The sequence below is a fragment of the Callorhinus ursinus genome, unplaced genomic scaffold (genome assembly GCF_003265705.2).
Source record: "Callorhinus ursinus isolate GAN/ISIS: 27379988/994484 unplaced genomic scaffold, GSC_fseal_2.0 scaffold16, whole genome shotgun sequence".
Classification (NCBI taxonomy): domain Eukaryota; kingdom Metazoa; phylum Chordata; class Mammalia; order Carnivora; family Otariidae; genus Callorhinus; species Callorhinus ursinus.
The window spans coordinates 34,274,513-34,292,355 of record NW_027397078.1 but is presented as its reverse complement, the minus strand read 5'-3'; the positions used below and the strand labels follow the sequence as shown (position 1 = coordinate 34,292,355).

The window sequence follows — 17,843 nt, the reverse complement described above, 5'->3', positions numbered from 1 at the left end:
ACATTCCAGCAGGAGCCTGGGTCGTGCCACGTGGGCATTTTTGGATAACCATCACAGTCAGCTCCTAAAAACTTTTAAATCTGCATGTCCATTCTATCCAGCCAGCAAGGGTACAGGATGACCTTCACTTTAAAAATGGTCTTCCCTGGGGCTCCTGGGTGGCTCAGTCAGTTGAGCGTCTGCCTTTGGCTCAGGTCATGATCTCAGGGGTCCTGGGACTGAGCGCCACCTCAGGCTCCTCGCTCAGAGGGGAGCCTGCTTCTCCCTCTCCCTCTTCCCCTCCCCTGCTCGTGCTCTCTTTATCTGTCTCTGTCTGTCTCTCAAATAAATAAATAAAATCTTAAAAAAATAAATAAATAAAATGGTCTTCCCTTGCGGCCAAGGATTAAGAAACCTGTCAGAGTCCCCTGGAGAAGTTCATGACTCGAGGGTAGACATTTTAACAGTTTTGTCAACGAACAGACCAAAAATTTTCTCCCTACCATTTCCCCTACCTGTCGTATTTAACGCTTCCTGGGTTAATGCCCCTCTCTACTGTAGTCTGTACTCCATGCATCCCACAAGTCTCTGGGCTCTCCTGAGATTTGTGCACATGTAATTGGCACATTTTCAAACCAACAGAATTAACTATATAGGCACAAACCCACTCTACTGTCCTTTGTTTCTGTACAAGACAGAGTTTTTACAGGACTTTCTCTTCTTCATTTGAGAGTGAAGCCTGGTATAAAAGCATGCAGGGGATTTGATCATTTAGACAAGTGATTTCCCCATTTTTTTCAGATCTCGCCCAAAATTCTTTAACACCTCTCCACTGCCTTTGAGGGAAAACCTAACCTTTTAGCCTGGACTTAGCAGCTTCTGTGCTCTGGCTTCTGAATCATTTCCCCCAACCTGTCCCTTTACATGTTACAAGCCAGCCATACTCATTGAGAGTCATACCCTCAAAATGCGATGCTTTCTCCCTTCTTTGCACCTTCACACATACCATTTCCCAAAGTGACTTCCCAGATTTGTGTGCCTGGGAGAGCAATAACTTTCCTCAGTGTTTTTCAGTCATGGATGAATTCTTTAGAAAATAACTCTAGTGCTTAGTTCAAATTGAATTATTTTAATATTCTTATGAACAAGTTTAATTTTTTAAAAAGATGTTATTTATTTGAGAGAGAGAGAGAGAGCACGAGTGGGGAGGGGCAGAGGGAGAGGGAGAAGCAGGCTCCCCGCTGAGTGGGGAGCCGGATGCGGAGCTCGATCCCAGGACCCTGAGATCATGACCTGAGCCAAAGGCAGACGGAGCTCGATCCCAGGACCCTGAGATCATGACCTGAGCCAAAGGCAGACGCTTAACCGACTAAGCCACCCAGGCGCCCCTGAGCAAGTTTAATTTTTGTATTTCTGAATATATCTGTCTTTTGCAAACCACATCCCATCACTTTTAGAGAAGGAAGAGGGCTATCATTCCAAAATTGCTACTGTTTGGTGTGATTTGACATATCTCACTCATTTAGCACAATCAGAAAAAAAAATTAAAAAGAAAATTAGCAAGCTAGTTCCATTCAAAAACAATCACCATCCCCAATGGGGACATCACGTGTACGTGCCTAGCAGGCACCTGCTCTGTGCTGTGTGCTCAGTGATGGTGGTGGTTATTATGTGCTTCCTCTTTTAGGAAAGGCTGCCTTATTAACTCACCTCACACAAAGGCATCTGGAGATGACACTACAAGAGGAAATAAGATGGCTTGCCAAATGCTTCCTTCCATTTAAGTACAGTCCATGAGATTTCCTGACCATCATAAACAAAGAGGTGTTTGCAGCTTTAGGAACTCAGAGGATATGCTACTGTCGGGGAGGAAGAATTTCCTCTGCTCTTCTAGGTCCTTCTTCCTAGACTAAGAATCAAATTGACATGAGACAGATCAACAGGAGAAATTTAATTTTATGCTTACAAGGAATGCACACAGCCATGAAATTCCAAAGACAGACGGAATGAAGTATGTATGTCATCCTGAATTAAGGAGAAGGAAGTAGGCATCTGGGACTTCAAGGGGAAGGAATGCAGTTTACAGGATGAAGAGTAAATGTTTGATAAGCAAATGTTTGCTGGGCCACTCAGAAACAATGGGACATAGAGAACTTTGATCAAAAAGGTCTTGCTAGCTTCATCCCTATCGTGCGTAGTTCACATCACAGTGTAGTTATGGCAACGGCTGTCTTCCTGGAGCAGGTCCTCTATCTCAACTCTTTTCAGGCAGTTGAGAGGGAGGTAAAGAGCTCTTCCTGAATCTGCTTGCATTTAACTCAAAATAACCTTCATGCCAAAGTGGCCCATGTTGGGGCAGCTTGCCCTTGGCCCCTACACCACCCATGAGACACAGACCAAAAAAGACATAGTTCTGTCCCACCTTTGCTCACTCCATCTGGTATTGCTATGTAATGGCTGCTTCTCTACTTCTCTTTTTTTCCATAAAACGCAGGCTCTACACGTACCCCAAAAGCCTTCAGATTGACTGTTCCAGGACTAGCCAGCTAATTTGCAGGTTTAATCACACAACTGCACTCCTACGCTGCCCCTTCTCTCCTGGGTGCTGTGAGTCCCCACCCCCAGCTGAATCACTCAGCCACAATCCCGTTAATTGCCTCCACCTGGCTGATTTTCTTGGGGCAGGCTGCCTTTGTCAAGCAGTAGGCGACATGTATTTCTGCCATAGCATTTGAGTATCCATGGTACAAATCAACTCTTCCGATTTTTCAGGCATGAATTAAAGTAACAGCTTTCTGCATTATAATAACAGCAAAACCCGAATTAACTGCAAATCTCAATAAACAAGTGTTGGAAGCCAACCTCCGTGCTTCAGAACCAAAATATAATACGAAGATGGAGTCTGGGATAAAGAGGAACAATCGCTTTGTTGCTTTGCCAGGCAAAGGAGGCTGCAGCAGGCAGTGGCCTTCAAAAACTGTGAGCCTTCCGGGAGGAAGGGGCTGGGGTGTTTTACAGGGAAATACGGGGTCTAGCCGGTTTCGACAGGGATTGTATATGTGTTGCCAGCCTCCTTAGTTGTTTTCAGGGTGGTACCTGAAACAGAAGGCTAAGAAGGGAGGAGGGGAGGTTTGCGGAAGTGAAGAAAAAGGTTACTTTAAAAACTGAGCTTCACTGAAGCATTAGTGCAGCCATTTTGATTTTTGGTCAACTGTATGCTTTGAGGCAGTTTCACAAGTATATTTTTATTTAATTTTTATCCAGCTCAGGATGAACTTAAGAAAATCATTCTGTTTTCAATCTTTAGTTCATGCTTTTGTAAGCACCATACATTCATTCAACTAGGTGTTTGTTTTGGCAATTAAGTCTTGTAGTACAGGTTCATAATTATTATTTTTAATTTTTTAATTTTTTTAGATTTTATTTATTTGACAGAGAGAGCACAAGTAGGCAGAGCAACAGACAGAGGGAGAGGGAGAAGCAGGCTCCCTGCCGAGCGGGGAGCCCAACGCGGGGCTCGATCCCAGGACCCTGGGATCATGACCTGAGCCGAAGGCAGACACTTGATGCCTGAACCATCTAGGTGCCACTGGGTTCATAATTATGATCACAGCTATTCACAGACTAGACCTCCAGGAGTTGATGAAGGGGACACAGAAAATCGGACCTTCTTGGTGTAGATTGGCTGGCTGTTGAACAAACCCCTGTCTTCTGCCTCTTGAGCACCCACATTTCCCAGCTGCCCTTTGAAATTTGGTGTGGCCATGTGACTATATCCTAACCAATGAAATGCATACAGAAGTGAAGTGGATGAATTCCAAGCCTGGTCTGTTACAATCCTCCAAGTACCATCCTTTGAATTCTTTCCTATTACCCATGACCTTGGAGGCCATATGTTGAAAATGACAGAGCCACAAGTTAGAAGAAAACAGGGTAACCAGAATTGGCACTTGGAGGAATGTCACCCACCTGTCAGAAACACCCCTTTTGGACCTTGCATGAAAGAGAAAGAAATTTCCAGTTTTTCTAAGCCACTGAGATTTGAGATGTATATGTTGTAGCATAGTTTTACCTTAAGTAGTAAAGATTTATCCTGTGCATTTAAAAATAAAGTGTTATGTTTCCCCCTAATAACGGTAATATATTTTCATTGTCTACTATTGGAGAATACTCCACACTGACACATTATGTTACCTGAAAGATGCATTTATTTATTTATTTATTTTTTAATCTTCAAATGCAAGTTTAATAAATCAGATGATTTATTTATGGGATTTCTACATCAGGTTATGGTTTAACAGAAGCTATATATGTGTGATATGAAGAGAATGATGTACAATCAATATGAATCTTGTTAAATCTCTCTTCCGTGGACTTTCTCCATCTTCGTGCTAAGCAATACAAGGCATTTTTAGGTTTATATAAACATTCTTTACAATTGCCCTCTTAACAAAAAATTAGTATATAAATAGCACTAGGCATTTAGTAAATAAGTCACAGGCCAGTAAGTTCAGTTGTGCAGTTGTGAAATGTAATGTGAATGAGTTTGAAACCTTAAGACGGGGTGATCTGCAGTGTTTCCAACATGTCTTCGACTGCCTTAAGAGAATATTTGGTTTCTTTCTTACTTTGACCTGCGAACTGATAAGCTCTGTTTATTTGACTACCTGCCCAACTAGCATATTTCATGTTGTCCTTTTTTGTTTTTGCACTTGCTTTTGGATTAGAAGCAATATGACTTGCCGACATGTAAAGCCCAAACAAAGCTCTCATATTTCTGTTGTTCAGTTTCAGTGCCTGAGCAAAATACTTTCTTGAAAGTTCGAGGTTTCCAAGTGCACCTTGGGTATATTTAACGTCAGCATACTGCTAACAGTATAAGTGGTTGTGTGGGTTAGTCATCATTAGCTCCTCTAAAAAGGCTGCTTTAGCATAGTCATGTTCACTGATACAAAGTTCTGCAAGTTCATGCCAAGCTTCTTGGTCTCCAACAAATTGTTCCAGATACTCATTCACTTCCCGAATGGCCTCCACATTTTTCCCCTGGGCTTTTCGAACGGCAACCTTACGCTTTCTTGCAGCAGTGTTAGTTGGGTCTTCTTGTAAAATTCTATCATATAGTTGTATAGCATCATCATATCTTTCCATGGCTTCAAGTCTCATGCCAGTTAGTCTCTGGACTCTGTGACTGCCAGGGAACTGTCTTCTCAACTCCTGAAGACGAAACAATGCCAAGTCATCTCGACCATAGTCTAGGGCTGCAATCATCACTTGCTCATATATGATCTAAATATCATCTCCAAGCTTAGAAGCATATTCATTAATTAATTCCTCTCCAGCTTCCACAATTTGCTCAGTGTTTTGTGAGTTTTCTTCTCTCCATTTTCTCATTTTATCTCACATTTCTTCCCAAGTGACATCGTAAAGCCCTGAGATCTTCGCCATCTTCTCAGAACCTGGAGGCAGAGCTGAAAGATGGTTTTAGAAATAAATCTCTGATAATAATTCTGTTAGTCGGTCATAACATCCTTTCTTTTTCCTGAACATGGAAGGTAAAAACAAAAAAAACCAAACCCCTCCCCCAAAAAGACCCCCTCAATTAAGATGCATTATTCTAGTTAATGTTTTAGCAATGAGTGACAAAGTTTATTCTAATAAATAAACTAACTCACGGTGAATTAAGCAATCTTGGGAATAGTAACTTTCTCAGGCCCCCAAGACATGATGCAGTATTTCAGTGACATTTCCACTTTACAACTGAGATACAACTTAGGCTCTGCTCGAAATTCTCTCGACGTACGTCAGTACGTGCAGAAATGGAAACTCTCATGCCGTTGAGACTGGATGCATTAAATTCTTGTTTCTAGGACACAAATATATGGAACGTCCATGCAATGCTATGCCCAGCTTTCCATTCAGTGTCACACTCTGTCAGACAACTTGAGGTGTGTGGTCAGCTGCACTGTGCCTTCTCTCCCTCAGCAAATGTTCATGAAGCACTGACCGCCAATGGTCTAAGCGCTTGGGGCACAACACCAAGTGAGCAACAGTCTTGGTAATCAAGGAGCTTAGAGGTTTGGGCAGAGGGCAGCTAATTCCTGTGAGGAAGGGGCTGAGAAAATCTTCAAAGACAAGAGTCTGATAGAAATCGGGAAAGGTTGGGCAAGAGTATAAGGATAAACGAAGGAGAGGCATCGTAAGTTGAGAGACTACCAGGGACCAAGACATGAGATTTTGAACTATGTGAAACCTGTGGGGGATGAGGAGTTCATTTTGGCTGGTGTTCAGGGGAAAAGTGGGGAGTGCAGAAACAGGGGCTTGGGGAGCTAGACTGGGGTCAAGTTATGCAATCTTGGATGATATTCTATACATCCTGAATAGTTACTTTCTGTATACAAAGAGAGGTCAACAGATAGACAGTAATGGAGGATAGACGTTCAGCAGAGCAGTGAGTGACCCTATCATGTCAAGTTGAGGGAAAATCATTCTGGCAGAGCATGGAGGATGGCCTAGAATAAAGATGGTATTCTGGAAGCACCGAGGCCAGTTAGGAGGCTGTTGAAGTATTGGAGTAGGGGTGGCACTTGACTTGGGAGATGTTTCTGAGATGTAATCAGGAGGACTCGTTGGCTGTTTGGGTCTATAGGGCCCCAGGGCAGGCTGCCCTCAAATGTGCCACTTTGGCATATTGATTATTGTAAATAAAAGCGACTTAAGGGGCAGCCTGCACAGAAGGACTCTCAGACCCTCCTCTGTCCTCCCGAAAGCAGGAAATAAGTCTCCCGTATCAAAGGTACCCTTCCTGGGGCAGGCAGTAAAGAGACATCCTGATCACCAGAGATGGGAAATTTCGAGCCCAGAAGGCTGTATAAACGACCTGTGGTGTCTCTCTTGATCAGATGGGGGTCCCTAAACATGGGGCGACCCAATTGGGTGGAAGCTGGTGGCACAGGCAGTGAAAGAATTCACCTGAAGCAGAATGAAGGAACTAGAAGTTTATTGGATACACTGCAAGAGAACAGCGGGCAGGACAGTGGAGGGGACACTGTCTGCCAGGAGGCGGTGTCGGGGGCTGTATTTAAAGGGGGAAGGGAAGGAGGTATGGGAATGTATGGAATTTTCCTTTTTTGGTGCCTGTACTCAGTTGCAAGTAACCCGCTGGTCCACTAGGATTTAGGGAGATTCTGGAGATGAGTCAACGGATGGGCCCGTTTGTGTGCAGCTCGGTGGTCCCTGTGGGCCCTTTGGCCTTGCTCTACATCCCATTGCTCAAGCCTGCTGCCTAAAAGCATCCTCTACACAATCCTTGTTACTTTTTAGTAATTTACTACCCCAGTCCAAATTCTGTCTAGAATTCCTTACTAATTGAAGCTCCCAAATTCCATTCTCTTTGCCCTGTCAGTTCCTCATAGATTAATTGTCTCTTTGTCTACAAAGTCTAAAAACTCCCTGCCTTGGTCATTCTCTTGGGTCTCGATTTCATGACTGTGCACATGTGAAAAAAACTGGGATTTTTTTTCTCCTGTTAATCTATCTCATGTCAGTTTAATTTTTAGTCCTGTTGGAAGACCTTGAAGAGTAGAGAAGAAGGCTTCCTTCCCTTCAGGTGGAAAGGAGAAACAGAAGTTAAAGATACCTGAGGTTTCTAGCTGGGAAGTCTGGGCGGATGATGACATTACCAGCGGAGGGAGGAAATTTGGAAAGAGAAGCCGAGTACAGAGGGTGAAGCCAAAGAGGTTGGTTCTTGACGTGTGGTAATAAAGGTGCCTGTGGAATATCGAGGTTGAACAAGAACTCAAAAACTACACTGTGGCTTACAGTCTCAAAATTTATTAGTTCATAGTAATTGCAAATGGGAAAAAGGTACCTTTACGGTGGAGAAGTGCGGAAGACACTGCCTGAACCCGTTGATTAGTCAGCACCAAAATGATGTCTCCTGATAGAATATGTTGATAAGGACACAACATCACTTATGAAATTCTCCTGCCAGAAGTTCATAACCTGATTGTAATCGTGAGAAAACATCAAACACCCCCCAACCCGTTACTGAAACAAGACTTCAGCTGCCTCCATGTTGACCTCGAACTTTCTAGTTGGGTTCTTTCCAGCTTGTCTCTTGGCTCAGGCAGAAGACCCTGAGGGCAAAGCATCCCCTGATGGAGATTGAAACTACCCCCTCAAGCAACAGGGACCACCCCAAGCCAGTGAGACCCCGCCTGTGATTGACCCCAAGACCATGATGGCTTTGCCCTTCGCCGCCCACCTGCACGTACCCACCGACCTTTGCCCCACATTTTCCTCATATCAGCCTGGATTGGATGCATGTCTGGCTGGCACTTTGGAGATAGTCTCTGAGATGCTAGTCCACTCTCTTCACCGGTGTTGGTCTCACTAAATAAATCCCTTTCTCATTTCTCCCAAATCAAGTGCCTTTGGATTCTGTCAGCAGCAAGTGGCCAGATCTGGTCTGTTTGGGACCCCTTAGCCAGGTGGTCTTGTACCCCAGCGTGCCGGCCGCATTACAACACAGCTGCCCTCTATTCTTCAACAATGTCAATGCCATCAAAGACCAAATAAGCAAGAACTCCCCCAGAGTAAAGGTGACAGAAAAGACAGGGCAGTAAAATGTAATGTGTGATCCGGGATAGGGTCTTGGATTGGGGGAGGGGAGAATTCCTATTAAAAAGCATTACTGAGGTGCGGCTGCTGGTAGCGCCTCACCAGATGACTCGGGCTGGGTCCTCGTGCCACTTCTTGGGCCGGCACACACCTTGACTACATGCACAACATCTGGCCACTGTGCGACCGGAGTTCGGGGCTCTTTGTGGGTGGATACTGGCTTCTTACTGTGCACCTGCAGGAACCCACTGCCAGCCCAGATGTGGCTGGAGGTGGACCACTAGCGGTCACATGTATCAGAAGCAAACTAACGTTCCATATCCAAAGGAATTTGGTTGGCACTCCCGGCCCCCACCCAACTCTATAAAAGAGAGCCTCGAAAACTTTGCCTGTCTGACTTGCACATTTTATTGAGATCCTGCATTAACAGGTGAAGGGAAGGAGAATTTGTCACCCCAAAATATGCCTCTTTGGTATAAAGATTATCTTGAGATGATTGTTAAAAAAAAAAAACAGACACAGAAGCTCTGAAAAGATAGTAGAAGTTACCCTTTTGTAAGAGACATTTAACATTTATAAGGGAAATCTCCGTCTGTAAGGGTGTCTCCCTCACTGTACCAAATCTCTAGAAACTTTTATCAATGGTGAAGTCACCGACAAATCAGCATCAAACCTTAACCTTGCTTACTGTGCTTTGCCAGGGTAACCTCCCATAACTGACTCCCTACCCCCAACGTCTTTCTTTTGCCTTCAGCTGAAGATGATATTTAAGGTGGGGGCCTGGCCCTTTCTGAGAGTCTCTCCCAAGTGTGTATACACGACATATACATGTTATTCAATTTCTGTTTGCTTTTCTCCTGTTAACTTGTCTTTTTATTATAGGAGTGTCTCAGCCAAGATCCGGTAGAATAGAGGGAAAATGATTTTTCCTCCTTCACAGAGGGAGGGAGAGATAGCTGCTGACCTCAGTATTAACTGAAGATGGGGTGCTCAAGCTTTGACCAGGCGATGAACACTACTTGGAAGCTTAAAATTCCAAAGTAAGAACACATTTATCCTAACACCGGTGTAATAGCAGCCTAAGATAATCAGATATGAGACACAGATATGAGACTAGAGATCCAAGGCATGGATTATTGACATGTCTAAAAGAAAATTCCAGGGACGTCTGGGTGGCTCAGTCGGTTAAGCGTCTGCCTTCGGCTCAGGTCACAGTCCCAGGGTCTTGGGATTGAGTCCCATGTCGGGCTTCTTGCTCCTCAGGGAGTCTGCTTCTCCCTCTGCCTGCCGCTTCCCCTGCTAGTGTGTATGTTCTCTCACTCTGACAAATAAATAAAATCTTAAAAAAAAGAAAAAAAAGAAAATTCCAGAACAAGTGGAGGATAAGCAATATTTGGAGAAGAGAATACAGTTTTCTTGAGAAAACTTGAGAAAACTTTTCTTGAGAAAACTTTCTTGAGAAAAAACTTTCATCTCTAGATGGGAAGACCCTATCACAGTCAAAGCAAAATTGACTAAAATTGTTCAATATATGAAGGTGAGCTGCTAATGTTTCAAATTTCAAAGATAAAGAATGATGTAGATTTTCAGAAAAAAAAATTATCCACAAAGTATGAAATCAGGCTTCTCCTGAGTGTCACAGAGTAACAGTGAGACAGGGAAACTGAAGGGGCTCCATGAAAAAAACCTGCTTTTCCCTCCTTTTCCTGCTTCTGTTCTTGCTAGGACCTGTACCCAGGCCTTACACATGCCTTAATGTATGTCCTCCTTATAAAGGTCAAGGACTAAACAATTTCTTTGGAGACTTCCAGCGCAATAGATAACGCCTACGGAGTGACCAGGTGGGTCATCGTGAACTTTTTCCAAGACCTCTGACTCCAGGCACCTTGACGCCAAGACCCCTGGCTCCAGGGCATAAGTGACTTATGGAGGACACCAGAGCACTGGTCCTTGTTCTGACCAGTTCCCAGATGCCTGAGAGGACGCGGACACCAGACCATCATCTTCTATAAAAACCCCAGACCCCGAGCAAAGATGAGACTCACTCCCGTTCCTTTCCGAGTCTCCCAGCTGCTTAGTCTGTATGTGCTCTCTCTGTCTTCAATAAACTCTGCTCTCCCTTCCTTCTGGCTCGTGTTTGATTTCTGTCTGGCACGCAGCCAGGGACCCCCTTGGCTGGTTTTGTGGGACGCCCTCTGGGTCCTCGAACCCAACCAGCCTGCATCAACAGGATATACAAGACAGAATATGTAATATTTTGAAGAGGGAAGGCTGTGTGTGAGTCACTAATTCTGTATCAAGTCATATGCAAAAGTCGCCGAAATCATTCTCATTTATATACAGTCTCTAAAGATTCCACCCTTGGTATGACCACCTGGCCCAGTTGGTAAAACACACAACTCTTGATCTTGGGGTCATGAGTTCGAGCCCCATGTTGGGTGTAGAGATTACTTTAAAAAAACTGGGGGGGGGGCCACCTAGGTGGTGTAGTCGGTTAAGTGTCTGTCTCTTGGTTTCGGCTCAGATCTGACCTCAGGGTTGTGAGGTCGAGCCCCACGTAGGGCTCTGTACTCAGCACAGAGTCTGCTTGAGTTTCTCTCTCCGTCTGCCCCTCCCCTCTGTGCCTTCTCTGTCTCTTTCTCTCTCTCTCAAATAAATAAATAAATCTTAAAAAAATTTTTTAATCTTAACAAAAAAAAAGATTCTACCCTAAGAAAATTCACTCACAGATGTACTCTATAAATGACTGAGTGTTTAATCAAGATAAAAACTTGTAAAGTAGACGTGCATGGTATTAGTCCTGATGGTGAGTGGGAAAATCAATGAAACAAGAAAGTCTCAATAATTATTGTAAATACAGTTTAAAAGCACAAAAATGTTTTTCAAAATTCAACTTTTCACCCATTTTGTTTCTCTAAAAATATTTTATTTTTTTTAAGATTTTATTTATTTATTTGACAGAGAGAGACAGCAAGAGAGGGAACACAAGCAGGGGGAGTGGGAGAGGGAGAAGCAGGCTCCCGGCTGAGCAGGGGGCCCGACGCGGGGCTCGATCCCAGGACCCCGGGATCATGACCTGAGCCGAAGGCAGACGCTTAACGACTGAGCCACCCAGGCGCCCTGGTAGGTAACTTCTGATCCTGAAAGACAAGTATCTTACCCGTTTGAGTATGGGGTTTTCATAGTTTGAGTTTTCATAGGCAGATCACACGTGTAAACTCAGGGATTAATGTGCCCACTTCTCTCCCATGCCATAACATAGCAAAACATAAATTCTTGAGGGCTGTCACTGTTTGTTTGTTTTCTTTTTAAGGTTTATTTTTAAGTGATCTCTATATCCAACGCAGCTCCAACTTACCACCCCAAGATCAAGAGCCAGGAGCTCTACCAACTGAGCCAGCTGGGCACCCTGGGGCTGTTGCTGCTTTGAACAGGAAAGTCTGGTTAAGCTATACTGAAATTGGGATTCTGGCAGGGCCTTAGCCCCTGTGAGGAAAGAGAAGTACCAGCATCCCTGAGATGCTGAGGTTTATTCCCCATGACGAGGAGCTGAATTCTTACCAGCCCATTCCCTCCCTCAAAAATATTTAGTTCCTGCAAGCCTAGGCAGCGTTCTTGGGTAGAGATGAGAGTGATTGCTTTATTGGCTCTGCCCCTCGATGGCTGCATAATTACACCCTTTACTCATGAAGGAAGTGATTATGTAAACACATTATATGTCATTACCGAAAATCGCAACGTGCCTACTTCCCGGCTGCCCAGCTCAATATCTAAATTACCCACTCCACCAAGGGGGGTAGAAAACTGGACCCAAGAAAGAGAATTGGCTATCACAATAAGAATGTTTGCAGAGTCTTTTATTTGGGATTAAAGTGCTTTTTAAAATATATGGGGGGCATTTGAAGTACATACGTAATTCCAATATGCCCACAGCATAATGATCTTCATTTGTTTGGAGTTCTTTCAAAATTTTATCCATATGGTCATATTGTTTCTAACATCCATCAAGCTGTATATATTTTATACACTTATAAATTTTATACATTACATAACATTATTTTAGAAACACTTTCTCTAGGTTTTACATTTTTATCATAAAATTTTTAACCATATACCATCTCATTTTATTTATACATAATATATATACTTTATTTAACCATTTCCTTGTTATTGGCTGCAAGTGCTGGTTTTTTAAAATTATGAATAAGTCTGCTGTAAATATCTTCATACATATGGATTTTTCTCCTTTTGAATTTTCATATTTCCTCAATTAAACTGATGTTGCATCTTAAAAATTGATACTGTTTTAGAAATGGAGAAATACAATAATTCTATAATATAGAAATCAGAGTAGAGGGTTTACTGCATCAAAACAGATCGTGATACTTGATGTGTATATCAAAATGTCCTCTAAAAAGATTTTACCAATAACATCTGGAATATATATGTGTTACTATTTTCCTACAGCTTTGCCAGCATATGAGATTAGACTTTTCTGTTGACTTTTTGTAGTCTAAATAGATGCAAATTGTTTCCTCATTATTATTTTAATTCTAATACATTTAGCTACTTTAGTGATAAGAGGTACCATCTTGCTTCTTTGGCTTCCCCCTTTCCACGTTACGACATCAGTTTTGCTGCCATATGCAAAATTGGAAGAAGGCAGTGATCTCTTTATAGAATCATAGTCCTTAGGCTAGAATCCTTCAGGGATCATCTGGTCAGACCCCTCAATTTACCATATGATTAGATAAAAACCCAGTGAGATTCAAATTGCTCAAGATTTTGCAGCTAGGAAGTGGCAGGGCTAAAATTTAAGACCAAAATTCTGGACCTTTCCACCGGGCACACTGCCTCTCTTGTGCAAATTCTGTTTGAATGCTAATGACATATCTCTCAGTCCTTGACGTTGAGGCTGGGCAGTATAAAACTTAGGCTTAAAATATTACTAATTCTTAATAAATAAGTCAACAAAGTGAATTCTCATGAAAGAAAGTTGACTATATCTGAATACATTGCACCAAACTACAAGGCACCTATCATGCACTCCCTGGAGTTGGCTTATGTAATAAAGTCTGAGATAGATGTCTTAAGTCCAGTAATTCACATTTGTTGGTGGTTAAGCCCCCTGAGGACCTGAATCATCATGCTCTTGAATTCTTCTCACTGTAAATTCAGTCTCATTGCTATTAAATATTGATGCTGTGCTTACTTTTCCAAACCAAATCAGAGTTCCAACTTTACAGCTGAAGAATGGCGTATTTTTAGCCCATCGACTTTATCATTGTTATTTTCGATCTTTCATGATTTTATAAAATGTGCCAACAATTGTTAACCCAAGTCTCAGGCTTCATCAGTCTGCAACAACAATGTTAAGTCACCCTTCTGTCTCACAGCCAAAGGATGTCATGAGCTCAAGTCAGCAAAACTGCTGGAAACTGACCCTCCTCAAACTGTTTTTTCAGCTATTTCTGAGGTCCCCAGCGTGATGCCTCATAAGCACCCCAGAGCAGTCACCATCTTTTATCCCTGCCTCTTGGTCTTTCTTCTGGACAGTACTGCCGCTGGGCACTGCTGTCCTACCTTGGTGACCATAATCGATCTACCCCTACTGTGGTCTCAAAGCAAGGTTAGCCCTTCTCCAAATCCCTCTTATCTAAACTGTGATGAAACTGTACTTTTAAAACGCCACGTCAGGGACACCTGGATGGCTTGGTTGGTTAAGCATCCTGCTCCGGATTTCAGTTCATGGCATGATCTCAGGGTGGGGAGATTGAGGCCGGGGTCAAGTATGCCTCTCTCCCCCTCCCGTGGCCCTCCCCTCGTTCTCTCTCTCAAAATAAATGAATAAACCTTTAAAAATAAATTTTAAAAATTAAAAAATAAAAAGCCATGTCTCAAAGTCTCCAGGAAAAAGAAACTTAGAGTATAGCTTACAACATCCAGGAGAAGTAGCTATCTGTAGAGATGACAAGTCCAAACTCAAACACTGAAGACTTGCCTAATTCTCAGCAGTCCCTCACGTGGCAGGGGGACGGCTCAAAGAAAAATCAGCAGCTCCAGGTGTTGCTCTAGCTTGGAGTTCAGGTCCCATTGCCCGCCAACTTAGAGAAAGAAGAAATCCTCCAGCCTTTCTCAAGCCCTAGCCTAGCTCTATTTTCCTGCCCTGGAGTTGTCTGTCTCAGAATGACTGACAAAGAGAGTACCCATTCCCTTTGGCAGGGGTGAGGGGGCAGGGAGGGGGTGGAAAGCCTATACCCACTCCAGGGTTGGATCTGGGCTTCATAGCTTAAGCAAGATAATTATAATAGTAGGCAGTGTATTTTCCGAAGACTGCCTTATGCAGTCTTAAAATTACCACATTTGGGGGGAGAATTTGTTCTTCAGTGGGAAACTGGATTTTCTAGAGTATAGGGCACCTCTCTGGGTTATCCAATTTATGGGAGCTATTTTACAATGCTGCAAATTGTTGATAACTGACAGCAATGCAAAATACTTGTTTATAGACATCAAATTATGTCCTGTCTGGTAGAGGGCTAGAGGTTCAATTGACTTCTCTCCTCTACTGTGGAAGAAACCGGTTGCGTCTCAATGGGCATATTCATTTCACTATTCCTCATCTATAACTAATATTCTGCACTGATTCCACTTATGATCACCAGCTAATGATTTTGATTCCAATTCCGATGTGTGTAACGTGGTGGGGGGGGGTGTTTCTTTACAGCCCTAAACAATTCTCTTAACACCAACTGGTGTCCTACAGTTCAACCTAATTTTGACCCTATCTATGGAGAGATAGCGTCAGATCCCACAGGTCAAGGGCTTTGTCGTACAAGACTCCCCCCCTTCCCAACCTCAGACACCAATGGCAAGTCCGGGTTGTCACCTATGCTTCTGACCAAGCACAGATTGGTGGTTTGAAAGACCTTGTCCTCGGATTCAATGAATTTGCTAGAGCAGGTTACAAAAATCAGCTCACAGAAATATTTTACTTAATAGATCACTGGTCGATTATAAAAGGCATAGCCAGGTGAAGAGATGCAGAGGGCAAGGCCTGGAGAAAGGGCACAGAGCCTCCATGCCCTCTCCAGGTGCTACTCTACCCAATCTCCATGTGTTCACCAATTCAGAATCTCTCTGAATCCCAGCCTTTTTTGTTCTTCTCTGGAGCTTCATTACATAGGCTTGATTGATTAGATCATTGAACGTTGGTGACTGAGTCAACCTCTAGCCCCTCTGCCGGCCAGGAGGTCAGGCAGATGGCACCAAAAGTTCCAACACTCCAATCACTTGGTTGGTTCCTCTGGCAACCACCCCTCTCCCCTTGTAGATGCTGTCCAAGAGTCATCTCATTAACATAAACTTAGGTGTGCTTGAAAGGGGTTGTTAACGAATATCAAGACACCTTTATAGCTCTGATCACTTAGAACATTCCCAGGGTTTTTGGAGCTCTGTGCCAGAAACAGACAAAGACCAAATATATATTTATTATAAATCACAGTATCGCAATGGCTGTGTCCTTTGGATTCTCCTTTGAACTGGCTGTAATACCTTAGCATTTTCCTCATTGATGAGTTGAACAAGATCTTTAGCACACGTTCATTTTTATATCTGTATGAGAGTCATGATTTAAAAAAATTTTTTAACACCATGAGTAGGACCTTAAAGCGTGGTTAGTTTTTGCTACCTTGTATCTAGTTGAGTTCCTTGTTATATTTTTCTATCAAAATGAGGAATAGAGGGTGCCTGGGTGGCTCAGTTGGTTAGGCGTCTGCCTTTGGCTCAGGTCATGATCCCAGGGTCCTGGGATCGGGTCCCGTGTCAGGCTCTCTGCTCAGCAGCCAGTCAGCTTCTCCCTCTCCCTCTGTGATCTCTCTCAGTCTCTCTCAAATAAATAAATAAAATCTTTAAAAAAAAAAATGAGGAACAGAGATCGAGTCTGTGGATCCCCCTCCCCGACCCTTGGCATAATATTCACACATACACAGTACACATGCACATACACACAATTCCCCCAAAATAAGCATTAATTTTTAGCCATAAAACAGTCTAAAAATCCACATTCCAGAAGAAAATACTTTCTAATGTAATACACTTTCTAATGTGATCCACCAGGCAGAACATGTGCTGTCTCAGCTTGAAGGGTCCTTCTTTTGGGTTATTTCCCCATATCCAGAAATTCTTCAAGAATGTTGAGTACTTAGCTGTCATCTATATCAAGGTTTGTCAACCTCAGCACTGTTGACGTTTTGGACTGGATAATTCTTTGTCGTGGGGCTCTCCTGTATATTGAAGGAAGTTTAGCCACACCCCTGGCTACTACTCACTAGCAGCACCCCACCTCCAATTGTGACAACCCAAAGTATCTCCAGACATGGCCAAATTTCACTTGGGGGTGCACAGTCGCGCCCAGTTGAGAACCACCAGTTTATTTTATTAAAAGTCTCTCAAGTGGTTCCTATCAGAATAAAGGGAGGGTCTCCTCAAAGACAAGTGAGTGAACCCAACTGATATGTAGCAACATGTATTGGTCTTAGTAATGGTGCCGAGGGAACACAGAAAGTTGCAGAATGCTTGCCTGGTATAATACTATTTATGTAAATCTTAAAATCACAAAGCCTTATAATGTGTATTGCTTTTAGAAACATGTATATGGAGTAAAAGTACAAAACCATGAATACGAGGAATACACACCCGTTTAACAAGTATGGTCACCACTGGGAAAAGAGGGAGGGAATTAGGACAGGCGAGGAGTATAAAAGAAAAGTCAACCCTATCTGCAATGCTTTGCTTATTTTTAAAAAGAGACCTAAACAACTGCAGAATGTTACCACTTTTCCATTCCAGCTAGTGCATATGCAGATATTATGTTACTCTCCAAACTACTGTATTTTTATAAATTTATAAGAAAATATTAAGAAATACAGTTTAAATTTCACATAATGTTCTTCGAAGCTGTGTGCTATTAGGTTTTCAGTCATCTACTGCTCTCCATTATTCATACCTCTGCTTGCCTCCATCATTATAGATAGCTGTGAGCTGGCAGGGTTTAGAGAGTGATCTCCCAGCTCCGATGCTCACGACACCCATAATACTAATGCTCTCCTCTTATATTTGTGGAGTGCTTTATCTTTTCCCAGGCTGCTTCCATCCATCTTCTCATTTTATATTCACACCTTCTATCACCATCCATCTTAGTCTGGACTCTATTCACCATGGACATGTGGCTTCGATGAAAGCTTTCT

General features: G+C 42.9%; 1 pseudogene; it reads right to left on the bottom strand.

Moving 5' to 3' along the window:
- Positions 1–4,533: 4,533 nt before the first annotated feature.
- LOC112812553 (ER membrane protein complex subunit 2 pseudogene) lies at positions 4,534–5,424 on the bottom strand (annotated as a pseudogene).
- Positions 5,425–17,843: the final 12,419 nt, after the last annotated feature.